This window comes from Mauremys reevesii, linkage group 6 (genome assembly GCF_016161935.1).
Source record: "Mauremys reevesii isolate NIE-2019 linkage group 6, ASM1616193v1, whole genome shotgun sequence".
Taxonomy (NCBI): Eukaryota; Metazoa; Chordata; order Testudines; family Geoemydidae; genus Mauremys; species Mauremys reevesii.
This window is the reverse complement of record NC_052628.1, coordinates 6,664,516-6,680,516: the sequence shown is the minus strand read 5'-3', so window position 1 is coordinate 6,680,516 and position 16,001 is coordinate 6,664,516. Positions and strand designations below refer to the sequence as shown.

At 42.7% G+C, this 16,001-nt stretch overlaps 1 protein-coding gene and 1 long non-coding RNA gene across 11 annotated transcripts in view; one reads left to right on the top strand and one right to left on the bottom strand.

The window, feature by feature from the left end:
* CELF4 (CUGBP Elav-like family member 4) overlaps positions 1 to 16,001 on the top strand; it is an 861,314-nt gene that overhangs the window by 49,286 nt on the left and 796,027 nt on the right. The gene's annotated exons all lie outside the window — the stretch shown is intronic.
* LOC120408188 lies at positions 2,391 to 15,391 on the bottom strand. Its single transcript, XR_005600493.1, has 3 exons — positions 15,211 to 15,391; positions 3,104 to 3,285; positions 2,391 to 2,501 (listed from the first exon to the last, which is right to left on the bottom strand). It is a non-coding gene; the product is annotated as an uncharacterized LOC120408188 (long non-coding RNA).

The window sequence follows — 16,001 nt, the reverse complement described above, 5'->3', positions numbered from 1 at the left end:
TGTAAATGTCATATGAAGAAAGGATCTCTCTGATATTTCAAGGAGCAGCAAAGTCTGTGATGACATGCCAGTATCAAGATTTGCATATTTATTATAGATAAGCTGTCAAAATATATGTTGTCAATTTCACCTTATACTCAGAATTTAATGATGCACATAAAGGACAGAAAATCTTTAATATTAATATTAATATGATTTTAGATTATAAGACTTCATTGTGGATATCAATCACCCAATCCTTAAGGACATGTCCCTCGGGTTGATATAGTTTATAGACAATGAATGTAATCCATTCTGTATGATCTATTACAGGGGGTGGAGGTTAGACGAGGGTGTGGGAAAGTAGGGGAGACCATTACTACACTTCTTCACATATTAACTTCTGCCAGAGCTTAATCCTTGGTGAACTCTGGCATCTGAGAACTTGTTTGTAAGTGGCACTGCTTAGACTCTCACTTCACTGATGGATGTACATTGTCATGTCAATGTTTGCATAAGCAGCTTGTGTTTTATCAACAAGAAATGCTGTAGCAGAACAATTTCAATCCCACCTGCTGTATAATAGCATCATGGAGGTGAGTATAGCAACCTCCATGCACTTGAAGGGTGTAAATACCGAGGAGGAGGGAAAATGTGTAGAGAGCCCCGGTGATTGATATGACTAGAAGTGTAGCAGGATGCAAATGAGCCCAGGAAAACAGCCTGGAATCAAGGAAAGTTTCCTAAACTTGAGATGTATTAGGCAGCGGAATAATATCCCCAGGGAGAGTGAGGCGAATGCTTGTAGAGTGGCTCCTTTATTACAGAACTGGGCCAAGTGCCGGAGAATGTTCTGCAGGTGCACCTCACTGACCTAGGCAAGAAACAAAGGGCTTCATTCTCCCACTGCACTGGATCTTGGCCCGTCCTTTTCATCTGTACAAAGGGCAATCAAATCAGCATTTTACACTCACTCAGCACAAGTGTAGACCATGACACAAGGCACCCAGCACTGGTAAGTCAGGTCCTAGATGGTTCTTCTCTGACTCTTACGTCTATCATAGTTAACTTCAGCTATTACAGGGGAGTTTATAGTCAGACTAGGAAGGATGGTTTTGTGGATTAAGCACTGGGCTGCGATTTAGGAGATCTGGGTGCAGTTTCCAGCTCTCCTACAATCTTTCTGTGAGACCACAGTCAAGTCGCTTAATCATTTTCAGTGCCTCAGTTACCCATCTGTTAAAATGGGCATAATGATACTTCCTTTCTGCCACCTTTGCTCTGCCCTATCTATTTAGACAGTAAACTGTTTGGAGGCGGGGACTGTCTTTTAATAGGTGTTCATACAGTACCTAGCACAAAGGGGTGCCCACCTTGGTTGGGCCCTCTAGGTGCTATCAAAATAAAAATAATTTCTTCATTGATGCCTGCTCCGACACTCACTTCCTACATGGCCTTGGGTGAGTCACTTTACTTCTTGTTGCCTGTTTTACCTCCCACCCTTTGTATTGTCCGTATAGATTGTAAACTCTTTGGGGAAGGCATTCTCTCTCACTATGTGTTTGTGCAGCGCCTAGCACGATGGGGCTGTGATCTCAGTTGGAGGCCTCCAAGTGCTACCATAATGCCACTACCACAGCAGAACAGCGTCATTGTCAGGCATGTGGGAAAACATCTAAAAGGTCTTCTCGTTACAGCTCATGGCAACAGATGTGCATGAGAGCACTTTATAATACCAGAAATAGACAGGCTGGGGAGCTCTTATAAATATATAACAAATGAAAGTCAGAGCAGGGAGAGCCCAGACTCTCAGCAATGAAATCATGAAGACTGGATCAATGTAGTTAGTTACTGCTGGAGTTTATATACATACATACTTTTCTTATCTATGAAAAAGACAAAGTCAGAACAGGCTCAATAAATCAAAAAGTGGGAAGGGGGGAGGGAAACGAAAGAACTGTACCGGCACTGCTTCAACAATCTCCCTTCACTGTGACTTTTAACAGAGCCGAATTGGTGTGGATTTTGTATTAGCGGCTCAGATGGTGGGGCGGGGGGAGGAATCGCCTTCCATCTTATTTATATCCATAAGCTGATGGATGAACACCTTGAACGTTTTTTCATTCTGGTAAGATTATGAAGCATTTCCTGGATCTCTTTGCACAATGGCAAAACACTGAATCAGGAGAATTCTTTATCTGATGCCCATGCTGTGAAATTGACCAAAAAACCCCTAACCCATTTATGAATCTTATCTATCCCCCCACCCTTGTTAACATATCTAGGGCAATTGTTCCCTTGCATACCTGTCTCTCATCTGTTTCCTGTAGTTGTCTTGGTTAGTAATATAAGCAATGAAGTAAGCCTGGCAAACTGTTCCTTCCCTTGCACGTTTGGTCCTAGTTGTATCTGTTTATCTCTTGTCTCCAATATCTGCCTCTGTCTATTAGTGTGTCCTCTTTCCCATGTTTTATCCGTTAATACCTCCTGTTCAGCTGAGGATAAACTCAGTAATAATTGCACTATAAAATGAAGAGTACACTACATGTCTCTTATTGCTCAGGGGTCTGTTAATTGGAATTTATAAAGTTCAATAAACTGTAATCCAATAAGACCTAAACTCTTATTCATTTATCTTAGAGGTAATATCCATGCTGCCAGCAGTACACTGGGAGAGCTGAGACATGAGCACTCACATGCAGAATATGTGTGTATTCTGCAGCCTCACAGTAGGTACCTGTGTTTCTGACTACCTGCGGCCATGCCAGCTTGTCAAAGCTAAGCAGCATTGGGCTGGGTCAGTGCCTGCATGGGAGACTTGTAAGGAATGCTGTGGGAAGTAGTGGTGGTGATGGAAAAGATAGCACTTTTCCCTCCATATCCCAGCGTGGCACTCGCTGGTGCAGTGCTCCTGGAAGTGCCCTTCTCTGGGTGATATGTTAAACAAGGCCATGCCAATCAATGGCCACTAAAGAAGCGATGGCACTTTGTCTCAGAGTGTTAGTCCTGAACGAATTCCATCTCATGTTTTTAGATGTTGCCTACCTAAATTCCCCTGGCTGGGTCAGTGGGATAAGACTATTCAGATCCTGGACTAAAATACTTTATTATTTGTGCTGGGTACCATTGCCGTGTTTCAACTCATGAATGCCCACAATTCAGTGACGGGTGGAGTCATCCATTTGTACTTCAGTTTTGTTCCTGTGGGATCTTTCAAGTTGAAGGCTGCTATACAGATGTTATCCGCTGTCCTTGCAGTACATTGCATTTTACAGATGGTCTATGAGTCCAAAAGTCACTGGCGTGCTGCTTGAGAAAGAAAGAAAGAAAAGCAGTGGTGGTGTACTCCTAGCTTATATTATATTTCAAGTCCTTAAAATAAACAGCCTCCAGTTGTCTGATATAGGGGCAGATTGAATGCCATGTATTTCAGTATCAAACAATTACGCATTATGTAACATGATCTTGGCTGCAATTTCACCCAATGTGTATCAGTGGTAATGCAGCTTAGACAGCAATGTATCAAGCAGACAAGCTAAATAGACAGTATGATAACCACTTATTGGATTACTGTATATGTTTGGAAATAGGAATTTTGGATCCCAATCCTTTTTTTTTCTCCAAGAAGCCCCTGAAGTTACAGGTAGATCCATGGGTATGGTATCCAGCTAACTAGCTACAATCCTTGTCCAGTTTTGAAGAGAAATATGATTATGAATGTCAAGCTGATTGTTTTATTGAAAACAAAATTGTCATGCATGTGTTTCATTTTCAAATAGTATATTTGAGGTTTAGTCAAAACAAATTTGGAAAAAAAAAGTAATTGAAAATGAAAAGTTGGTGTTTCATCTTAATTTACATGAAGGGGTAAAAATCATTTCCCAACCAGAGCTATGTGAATGCCTGGGGCATGCAGTACAACGTACCTTTGCATTTAATTTGTAGTTATTGTAGGTCCTACTTTTCTTGTTAGTTGTTTTTTTATTAGTGTGGGGGTGAACCTCGAGAGAGGCTGAAGCATGAAGTTTCAACACAGTCTTTACTCAAGTGAAAATCCAGTAGAGTCAATGGGATCAATGTCTCAGCAGAGACCGTGAGAGTACAGTACGTCTACACTGGAAAACAAAAAAACAAATAAAAACCAAGTGTGTTCTTAACTCAGGTTACCTAACTCGAGTTAAAATAGCAGTGAAGACACGACCGCTTGGCTTTTAACTTGGGTTAGCAGCTAGATTTCAAGCTTCTAGGGCAACCTGGGGTTGACTTGAGCTGCTAACCTGGGTTAAAAGCGGAGTTTCTATGTTTTCACTGCTATTTTAACTCAAGTTGGCAAAGCCGTGTTAAGAACTCAGTTTTTTTCCCCAGTGGGCCAAAAGAAATCTGACGAGGTTCAACAAGGACAAGTGCAGAGTCCTGCACTTAGGACGGAAGAATCCCATTCACTGTTACAGACTAGGGACCGAATGGCGAGGAAGCAGTTCTGCAGAAAAGGACCTAGGGGTTACAGTGGATGAGAAGCTGGATATGAGTCAGCAGTGGGCCCTTGTTGCCAAGAAGGCTAATAGCATTTTGGGCTGTATAAGTAGGGGCATTGCCAGCAGATCAAGGGACGTGATCATTCCCCTCTATTCAACATTGGTGAGGCCCATCTGGAGTATTGTGTCCAGTTTTGGGCCCCACACTACAAGAAGGATGTGGAGAAATTGGAGAGAGTCTAGCAGAGGGCAACAAAAATGATTAGGGGGCTGGCGCACATGACTTATGAGGAGAGGCTGAGGGAACTGGGATTGTTTAGTCTGCAGAAGAGAAGAGCGAGGGGGGATTTGATAGCTGCTTTCAGCTACCTGAAAGTGGGTTCCAAAGAGGGTAGATCCAGACTGTTCTCAGTGGTAGCAGATAACAGAACAAGGAGCAATGGTCTCAAGTTGCAGTGGAGGAGGTTTAGGTTGGATATTAGGAAAAACTTTTTCACTAGGAGGGTGGTGAAGCACTGGAATGGGTTACCTAGGGAGCTGGTGGAATCTCCTTCCTTAGAGGTTTTTAAGGTCAGGCTTGACAAAGCCCTGGCTGGGATGATTTAGTTGGGATTGGTCCTGCTTTGAGCAGGGGGTGGGACTAGATACCTCCTGAGGTCCCTTCCAACCCTGATATTCTATGATTCTATAATCCTGAGTGAGAATTTAAGATTTCTGACCAAGATTTGGATTAGTATTGACTGTCTAAGGGTATGTTTACACAGCAAAAACAACAACAAATAACCAGCAACATCAAAAAACTGAAAGAAAAAAAAACATGGCAGCAAGTCTCAGCGCCTGGGACAAATGATTCAGGTTCATGGTACAGAGATAAAAAGCAGCAGTGTAGACGTTCCCACTTGGGCCTCTGAAACCCAACTCAGCCGGAGAGGAAAATCTATATTGCTGTTTTTAGCCCCATAACGCAAGCCCGAGCCACTTGACCCATAGTCTGAGCCTTGCTGTTGCAGGCTTTTTTTTTTTTGGCTGTGTAGACATACCCTAAGGTGTGTAAAATGGTTTGGGAATTTTAAGAGAACGGATGGTCTTCTGATTGACACTGACTCACTTACTGGATTGAGACTCTGGAGATTTGTACAGTGTTCAGTTACTATTGTCTCAGGTCCCAAAGAAGTGGTTAATTGGTAGTTCAGTAATTAGAATGCAACTAATATCTTTTGGTTCCAGTGATACCTGCTGGTATCTTGCCGTGGGATGGTATCCAGATGCAATGTGAAAATCTAGAATCCTTTTCACAGAGTTACCCATGCAATTCTGAACCTCAGAGTGAACTTAATTTGGGCATGTTTCGGATGGGTTCTTATTTCACGTCAGCTGACTTGTCAATGTCTACTCTTTATTCAAGGTAGGTGAAGACTGCAGTATAAATGATTAAGATCCAGGATGGCAAATGCTGTAAAGTAACCAATGGTGCCATGAGATAAGGCAGTATATATGTAGCTCCTGCCCCCTGCCTCATGGGTAATGGAAAGCCAAATACCTAAGAAAACTGGACACTTTAATTAAACCACCCCAGGTTGTCCATCAAGTAGAGTATCAACTCTAGTAATATCTTCAATGCCTTCTGCTGCTGCATTGCAGTATTGGACTTCAGAACAGCCTAACCTCTCAACAAGGCCCCGATTCAGGAAAATCCTTCATGATGTTCTTGGTTTCCACTGACTGAGATTTAAGCATGTGCCTGAAGTGAAGCACGTGCTTATGTGCTGTGCTGAATAGGGATGGTTTCCTAAGCTGGAGCGGGGCTTAGTTCTGTCCTTGTTTACAATGAGGTTAGTGAGATTGCATGCGGGTAAATGAAGGCTGATTGGAACCTCTTTTGTCAAATAATGCACCACGCTTGTTTGGAAATACTTATCACCGAATGTGACAATGTCTTAAATAACACAATGCAATTAATTCGCTATTATTATTATTAATTTTATTTATTCCTTGCATAGCACCCATAGTGTGATAGGCGATTCTCAATCAGATAAGGTCAGTTGTTAACATATTTAAATCACTTAGAAGATGGGGGGGGGGAAGTGCTATGTGAGTGCTAAGTAGTAATATAATCTGACATTTCCAGGATTCCTTTCATCTGGAAGGATCTAAAATATATACCAGATAAATTCACCTAGTACTGAAATGCATCTACCTCTGGGGTGGAAAGTAGCAGCTCTTTAACAATGCATTGTGACACACTCATTAGTTTAGTGCTGGGAATAAAGATGAATGCCAGACCGGATTGAAAATGCAGTGGGAATAAATTATTATTTAATATTTGGCATCGCTGTATGAATATTAGTATTTCAGTAATACCTATAGGCTCCAGTTTCTGATTGGGGCCCCACTGTGCTAGGCCCTAGACACACATGAGATGCTGTACAAATATGAATAGATAAAAGGTATAAAGTGAGGCCTTCGGGGTTAATAAGCTACTATTGCAAAGAATGCAATGGGATCTTTGATGGCAGAGGCAATCTGGACCTCTGGGTTTTACATCTCATCTGAAAGGAGTAGAGGCCAAGATACTAAAAAAAAAAAAAAAACCAGGTACCTAAAGTTAGACTCTTAGGTCTATATTTAGGCATTTCAATATGAAGCACCCAGCAACTCCCATTAAAATCAATAGGGACGTCTCATTGCTCAGCAGTTTTGAAAATCATGCTGCTTATTTTTTCTGTTGAAGCATTGATTTCTAGTTCCGCGGTGTGTCACGGTAAGATGTGTGTCGGTTAGGGTCACATAGGGCTTTGTGTTTTAAGTAGGAGAGTTCTCTCCCTTTTTTTCCTTAGTGTGTAGTGGTTCATTTTTCTTCCCTTTTTTTCCTCTTTGAGTTGCAATCCTGTGTTGCTGGTGGAGTGGGTAGGAATTGCTTTGCTGCTCTGCTGTGAACTCTATGGAAGTCTTTTATAGCACTGTTAATGTCATTTGCTGTTTGGTCATAGTATTTAGAAACATATTCATTAGATTTTTCAATGACTGCTGTTTGATGGTCTTTCTTGTATTGTCCCTCTGGATCTTGTGTCCAGATATGTGTCTTGGGTAATGTTTAGAGATTTTTAATAGTGCAGTGGCATTTGCTGTTCACTGAAACACAAGATAAGTTGGCTATGGTCTGGTAAGTAAACTAACTATTAGTTAGGGCTGGGTGGAAAATAGTAAGTATTTTCAGTGAAAATTTTTGCAAGAAACAAAACAAAAAATTACACCATTAAATGATTTTCTTGGAATGTTGAGTTTTTCAATAAAGCAAATATGTTCATTTCAATTTGAACCAAAACCAGCAGTTGTTCAGTTTTCATATTTATTTTTTACACAAAGCTGAAACATATTGATCAAAATGTTTTTTTTTTCCACAGAGAAAAAATGTGTTGGTCAAAAAGCTTTTTTTCCCCTCCAAAAAATGATTTGTCAACGTTTTTGGATCGGTTTTACAAGAGCATTTTTCAGTGAAATCTAGGTTCAGTATGCAACAGTCCGTCATCCAGTCACCCTTTGCGTAGTTATGCGTAAACCAGCCTAAGGACTCTTTTCCCACTGAGAATGTATATCCCAAGGCTTTTGTACCGACTTAGTATCATCTTTCCATTTGAGTTGAGGATGATGATGATGTCAAAGCTGTGGCTCTGCTTTTGTGGTCTACGTCATCGCCATAGTATGTTTATTTCTGTCAGTGGGGATGAAGTCTGGTTCTCACCCTGTGTGGGCCTTCGTCTTCATGAGTAAGAATTCTACTCGGTTCTTGAAAGCTGTTGATTTCTGACTGGATGCTTGGGAAATAATCTTGGTCAGAATAGCAGAATAGGTGGGTGGTGTATTGAGAGCACAATGGTACACGTCAGAGTGCAGGTGTAGGATGTCTCTGAATATTTTGACTCGCAGGTGTTTTTGGCCTTTCTTTGCAGGACCAATGTGTTTTGCAAAATCCTTGAGAGAAATTAAAGAACACCAAAGTATTGACACTTTACTGTCTCTTTAGTGACCTAGTAGCCCCACTGAGGCAATATGGCAGGGCACCTCTGCCTTACCGGTGCTTCATATAATATGATCATGTCACATCATGATATTTTCTGAACAAAGTCTGAAATTTGGGGCTTGTTTCCAAAGACTGAGGAGAATAAACCTTGTGTGGTCCAGCTGTGTTAGAATAAAAGAGGTCATGTTCCTAATGTTATAAATACTGATTTCTGGTATGTCCAGAATTCAGATTTGGGAGTTACCTATCTGTTACATTTAGTAGCTTTTTCACATTCGTCATGTTGTCCGCCTGTTGATCTGTGTAAATTGGGCGGTGTGTCTCTCTCTGCTTTCATAGGCAACGAACCGTCACTGATGGTGGGGCTGGGGTGATGTTCTGGAACCAATAGTTCTGGTGTTTTTCTGTGTAGGTGACATTCTGCTAGGGGTTCTTGAGACCTTCTGTTCACTTGGGTGGGTGGGTGGTGTGATTGGCTTGCTGTCCAGGGTTATGTCTTTGATTCGAGTAGTGAATATTCCTACTCCTGAGTTGTTCAGATGTATCTTATCACAGAGGTGATGGTCTGGGAGGTATTTCATTGACGTGCAAACCGTGTGCCCACTGTTCAGTATGGAGCAGCTATTTTGTGAATGATCCCCTTTTATAATTGCAAGCAGTTTTTCTTCTGGTTAGGAGAGAATCTGTCTGTTATAATTTAATTGGCTGGATGCTGCACAAAGGGGAAACAGGAGAGGAAAGACATTATTCAAATTCTTTCTCCTGCCACCAACCAGGTTTAGTGGGACAGGTGTTTTAAGCTGTTGTCAGCGGGATTAAACTAGGTATTTTAATAGCTCTTTCCCATGTCATTTTCCAGTCGTCTTTTTCTCTGATTCCTTTCTGAAGCTCCCTCTAGTGTCTCTAAGTATGTATTGCATCTGCTCTCTCCTGTTCTGCTTAGTTAACGTTTGCTACAATGGAACAGCATGTAAATGGAGTTTAAACTTCATGGGGTTCAGTTACTGGAAGAAATTCCAATGGGTTGATTTCTGAGCATTCTGTGAATATACTTTCCCCTCCCAGTTCTGCACACCTGCATGAGTCGCACCCTATATATACCCAGATAATCTGCAACTCAAATCTCTTTTGTGTATCTGGAACAAATTATGCTGGCCCTTTGCCATGCAATGAAATCACACAGTTTTGCATTACACTCTCCGAAGCCTTAATTAGTGAAGAAGGCAGCTGTATTCGCTCAAAAATACAGCTATACAAACTGCTGCATGATGGTATGAAAGAAAACATGCCAATGTTTATCTCTGCACTTCCAAGGCTCACGGAGTTGACGTGCAGGTAATTTGGGCTGGAACTGGTTACCTTTGGGCTGTACATTTTCTCCCAATGATAAGAATAGGTGAAATGTTTTTTGTTTGTTTTTTTAAACCAACTGTCTGTAGTACATTCAGATGATTAGAATGAAATGTATTTATGTGGAAATGGCATGTTCTTTTCTATCCTATCTAGTTACCCCTATGGCCCTTATCACTACAGAAGTTAGTCAGAAATCATTTTATTTTCAAAGTGGGGGACAACCCAAGATTTTGTATTTGGCCAAACATTTCCTTCTAAGGTTTTTTGTTTTGTTTTGTTTTTTAATGAAAATATGAAAACCGGTTTTTGGGGGGGGCGGGAGGTTGGTCTTGGCTGGGAAACCCCCAGAATAAAAGGTTCAAAGATGAGCAAAGCAGTGAAGCTGGTACAAGACAGAAAGCGGTGGAAAGACTTAATTTGGCTGCATCGTTGCTGCTGAGCTGATGCACAGGAATAAAAAACAGTAAGTTTTGGAGGGTTGTTGAAAATTTGAAACCCAGCTCTCTTTGGTTTTGGCTGGAAAATGTTTGGTTTTCAGATGTGGAAAACTGTGGTGGGTGGAAATTGGTTTTATCATGAAAACCTAAGAAAACTTGGAGGAAAATGGACATTTTCCAGGAGGATTTTTTTTTAAAGCCACTTTTCATAAAAAAACAAACAAAAAAGTGCATCATCACTTTTTGCAATAGGACATTTCAACCCTTTCTGTGTCTGAGCAGCTCACAGACATGGATGGATTTTTATCCTCACAAAACTGCTGTGAGGAGGGAAAGTTTTATCCCCATTTTACAGACGGAGAGGTGATAAAGCAAGTTGGGTCACACAAGAAGATTGCGGCTGGGGCAGGAACTGAACCCAGTTCTGCTGCATCCCCGATCAGTGCGGGATCCATTACAGTATCCATTTAGTATGGAGGTAGCATTGCCTACTGGATTGAGCACTGGAGGGAAACCAGGAGCTCTGGGTTCTATTACCAATGTTGTCACTTCTTGCTAGGTTACCTTGGTCAAGTTACTTCCCCTCTCTATGCCTCATTTTCACCATCTGTAAAACGAAGATGATGATATTGACCTCATTTGTAAGGTGCTTTGAGATCCGCTGATGAAGAGCACTATATAAAAGTGAAGTATTTATTTACATTGTTCTTCCATCCTACCATCCCCATAAATTGCCTTCTACATGCATTTGATTAGTGTAAGAGAGGAATTGGTTAGGGTGATCCATAAATGAGAGGAAATCAAGGCAATGAAAATTTAGACTGAATATTAGTGGTGGTCTTGTGGGGGGCGAGGGGGGAAGGGGATTACCTAGTGATGAAATCTGTGCAATGCTTTCTCATGGACAGTGCCGAAAGATCAGTGGAAAGGGCTGGAGCTAGTTTAAATTTTTGAAAAGTTTGAATTTCCCCCAAATAATTAGGGGGAAACATTGACAATATTTGTAACCAACTATAGAGCTGGCTGTCATTTTGAAATTCTGTTCAGGGAAAAAATATGACTATTTTATGGAAAAACAGCATGAAATTTAGGGTGGTGGGTGAAATTTGTGAAACTTCTCTCACTTCTTTTTTCTGACCAGCTTTAGAGCAGTTGCATGTTTTCATCAATATCCTTCCTCATACACCCACTGTGAAGTAATGTTACCCATAATCAGTTTCCGGCTCTTTTAGATGGTCTCTGTCTATTCCTTTACAACGTCCTGACTCAAGCATGGACTTCCTTTTGATGGGGACCCTCCAGGTTGAGGCAGGGAGTCCTAGGGTATGTCCCTGTTGCAGTGTTAACTCGGCTGATTAGCACTCACGTTTGAGGACCTGGGTTCATAGAGTCATAGATTCCAAGGCCAGAAGGGACCATTCTGATCATCTCGTCTGACCACCTGTATAGCCCTGGCCAGAGACCTGCCCCACAATAATGCCTAGAGAAGCTCTTTTAAGAAAAAAAAAATCCAGTCTTGATTTAAAAATGGAGAACCCACTATGATCCTTGGTAAATTGTTCTAGTAGTTAATTACCCTCACTGCCAATAATTTACGCCTTATTTCCAGTCTGAATTTGTCTAGCTTCAGCATCCATTCATTGGCTCATGTTACAACTTTCTCTGCTGGATCGAAGAGCCTGTGATCAAACATTTGTTCCCCGGCTAGCTACTTATAAACTGTCATCAAATCACCCCACAGCCTTCTCTTTCTTAAACTAAATACATGGAGCTCCTTGAGTCTATCACCAGAAGGCGTGTTTTTCTAATCCTAGTCAGCGTGTGAGCAGCCAGACTGCAAAGCCCTATCTGAGTTACTGGATCCTCCCTGGTGCCATGCCCATTGGTGTGTCACTAGGACTTCTGGGGCTCTGTCCCATGTTCTCTGTGCTAAAGTCAGCTGAGCTGCTCTGTGATTCTTTCCCAGTGGATTGTGTGGGTACCTGTCTGTTCTTCTGGGCGCACAGGTGGAATTGTGGGAAAGCATTGGAGGACCCATCAGCAGCTCAGGATTTAGCCTACATCCGCACTGTAAAGCGGGTGGGTTACCAGCCTGGGAGAAAGCCTCACTCGACTTCAGTCTGTAGCCCCAGATGGATCAGCGAGCCTGAGTTAAATGCTCCATTAAACTTGGGTGAGAGCGTTTTGTGTGTGGAAGGGAGAAAAAACCTCTGACCTGGGTTTGGAGGTGTTTTAAGCCTGGCCTAGATGACCTGCCTGGAGGTGTGGGTAAGAACCCAGGCTCCTCTTTAACTTGGGTTGGAATTTCACTTTGCAGTGAGAGCACAAGTTAGATCACTCAAAAGCTGATAGTCCTCTGATATCCTTCCCACTGTTTCCCTCGAAGACAGTCCAAGCTCTCCTGTAGTTGATGTAAATAACTGGGAACGAATCCTAGAGTGTCTCAGCACAAAGAACCATGGGGTAGGCTCCCAGGTGTGTGCGGAAACACAGGAATGCGGGTAGGACTTTGCAGTGTGGCTATTCAAACCCAGGCGAGGCTAAACCAACCGCTGATCACCAGAGTTAACAACTTTAATGCTACTGCCTAGAATGTTGATTTGCTGAGAGACTCAGGGTTTAACCTACACAGTTTAAAAACCGATGTAATTAACTCACTGTACCCACCTCCTGTGCATACACGTCTATTGATTTCAATTGACTGAAGTAAGCTAGTCCAAAATAAACTCTTTAAAATCAATAGAAGTGTGTCCTTATGAGGGGATTGCACCTATTTAGATCATTGCGCAAACTCTGTGTAGACCAGCCCTGACTAGTTATGGGTGCATCTGCTCTAAGAAAAAAAGGTGTGTTCTGGCCTCATGTTAGCGAACACATGGTAATTAACACTAGGAGCTTGTCTGCATGTCCACCACTACAGGGCTGCTATAGTCCGTTAGTGATGGCACTAATGTGCCGACAGAAGAGCCTCTGCCATTGGCGTAGTTATTTTTTGGGAACTGCCAGCGAACTGAAAAAGAGAGACAAGGTGGGTGAGGTAACGTCTTTAATTGGACCAACTTCGGCTGGCAGAAGTGACGTGTTTTCGAGCTCTTTCACCAACGGAAGTTGGTCCAATAAAAGATGGACCCACTTTGTCTCTCTCATATCCTGGAACCAGCCTGGCTACAACCACACTGCAGTGAACTGAAAAATCAGTTATCCACGCTGTTCTGCTCAGAACAACTGGGTTCTATTCCTGGCTGTGCCACCAGCCTCCTGGGTGTGATCTTGGGCAAGTCACTTCTCCCCTCTGGGTCTCTATTTCTTCACTTGTAAAATAGAGACCATGATGCCGACCTCCTTTGTAAAATGGTTTGAGAGCTGCTGATGAAAAGTGCTGTATAATAAGCAGGTATTAGTGTTATGGTAGCTTGCTCTATGAGTGCCTAGACTGTATCTATTCTCTGGAGAAATACGACACCATTCTCCCGGGCTGTCAATCCAACCTCTGTCACTTGTCAGGAGCACTAAACTCCGAAGTAAAATTTAAGACTTTTTTTTCAAAAAATGTAAATGTGCAATGGTCAAAGGCAGCGAGGTGGGTGAGACAGGAGAAACATCTTCTGTGGTGAAAAGATCTTTGGATGAGCTGTACAGACCACATCTCTGCAGTTTCGTGACTGATCTAATTGCTTTGCATACAGATGAAAACCTCCAGTTCTCCAACAATAAGAATTCACAGCGAGAGAGGCCGCAAAATGCAGCTGTAATGTCTGTGTTTTTTGAGTTCTAGAAGATGGAAATTTGTAAACATCTCTAAAATTAGAGCTCAGCGTTGGAACAATGAATGCATCGTGAGGGCTAAGAAAGATATTTCTGATGTCTTTTTCTCTGGACCGTAACATAGAAAATTTATTTATATGCTTTTAAAAGGCACTTTCTTTGTTTCCACATGGTCCAATTAAACAGAACTGAACAGCTTTTTTAAGTGAAATAAAAATCACGGGGCAATGGTTTACAATCCCAAACCTGGGACTGAGGGTAGACACACATTTATCACCTTGGGCTGAGATTAAAAATATTGCCCACTTCAACCATAGGATCGTAAAGGAAATAATCGTTAACTCCCCCAGTAGCTCTTTAGGGTACTGCGAAGGAATTCTGCAAATAGATTAAATATCAAATCCATACAATCGTGATTTAGGCTTGAATCGGTGTTGTCCAATAGCCTCTTTGTGGCTGCTAGTCCCCTCTCAACCACATCAGGCCCCACGGTGCAGGGCGCATTCTGGGATAGGTTGGGGCAGATCAGGGACGGGGGAGACATGACCAGGATACTCCTGTGATCTTGCAGCCCCATGATGAGCCACTGAGGCCATTGCAGCAGAGGGGGCAAGATAGGGCAGGCCTCCGAAATTGAATAGGAGTCGTGCAAGCCACGTCCCCTGTTTCTTGATGAAAGTGTCTGTGCTGAAGCCAGGGGCCAAGTGATCAGAAAGCATCTAAACCCATGACCCAGGGGTGATGTACCAAGTTTTGGCCAGCCCAGCTCAGAGATGAAACCTAGGGCAGGTTGAAAAATCGCCAGTGGTATAGTTTTTTCCATTGGAAAATGCTGATTTGAGGGAATTGAAATGTTCCTGCCAGCTTTCCCACCTCCCCTGTTGCCCAGCTCCGTAGCCGCCCAGCTGGTAGAGATTTGGGGAGTCAAGTTAAAACACCACTGCCTGGGATGGAGTGGCTTGGAGGAGCTGGGGAATGTCTAAGCTGCTACTGAGGAGAAGGTACTCCCACTGGGACAGAGAGTGAAAGGTCACAGAGCTGGAGAGATGCTGCCTGCCCTTTGCCCTTTGCAGATGGGAAAATGTAATGTGTTATACAGGGGAGCCACTGATGGTCTGTGGAGCCTTTTAGAGCTCTAGGTGAGTAGCTAGAATCCAGCTGCAGTGAATTCGTGTCTTACCGTGCGATGACTGGTCAGAGGCCTACGTGGAGTTTGGTGGGTCTCCGTCTGGAATCTAGTGGATGAGATGTCCAGGCCACACAGCCAGCCACTCACCTTTCACCATAACAGGCTGTCAAGCACTTGCCTGTGTTCCTTTGACAGCCAAACAAAGCATGTAGGTGGGAACTTGTGCACTTTTTAGTCCTGGTCTTTCCCTCCCTCCCCCCCAATGTCCCTGCTTTGTTGCTATGGAGATGGTAATTACTCCAGGAGGTTTCTAGAATCTGATGAAGCTCCCCTTAGTCTCACCTCCCACCTGCGGAGATGCTGATATTGAGCTAAGGGTCAAGTTCTCATCTGAATGTTTTCCTCTGCAGAATGACACATTTTCCCCTTCTAAGGGGGAAGGTGGCAGCAGCACAGAAAACATTTTGTCAGATTACCTACAAAACCAGGGCTGGGAGACTTACATTCTGTTTCCTTCCTGGTACATAGGAGCTGGATGGAAACGAGAAGCCTGAGAAGTCACCTTTTAGTCAGAGGCAGAACGTTTGTTTTTTTCTGACTGGATTTTCTGGGTTTTCTCAGAGCGTCTCACTCTCATCATTTTCTTATTTGGTCCCCAGCCTCCTGCCTATATTTAAAAGCTGGGAGGCTGCGATTTTTATTGACGTTAGTCAACTCCCTAATAAGAGCCCACAGAATCTCGTTTGTGCTGGTGGAAGAAAACTCTGTGGTGCCCTGAGGAAGAAGTTGGAAGGAGAAATGTTGTTAGAACAGTTAAAATAAGAGCCTAGGACATGGGGCTC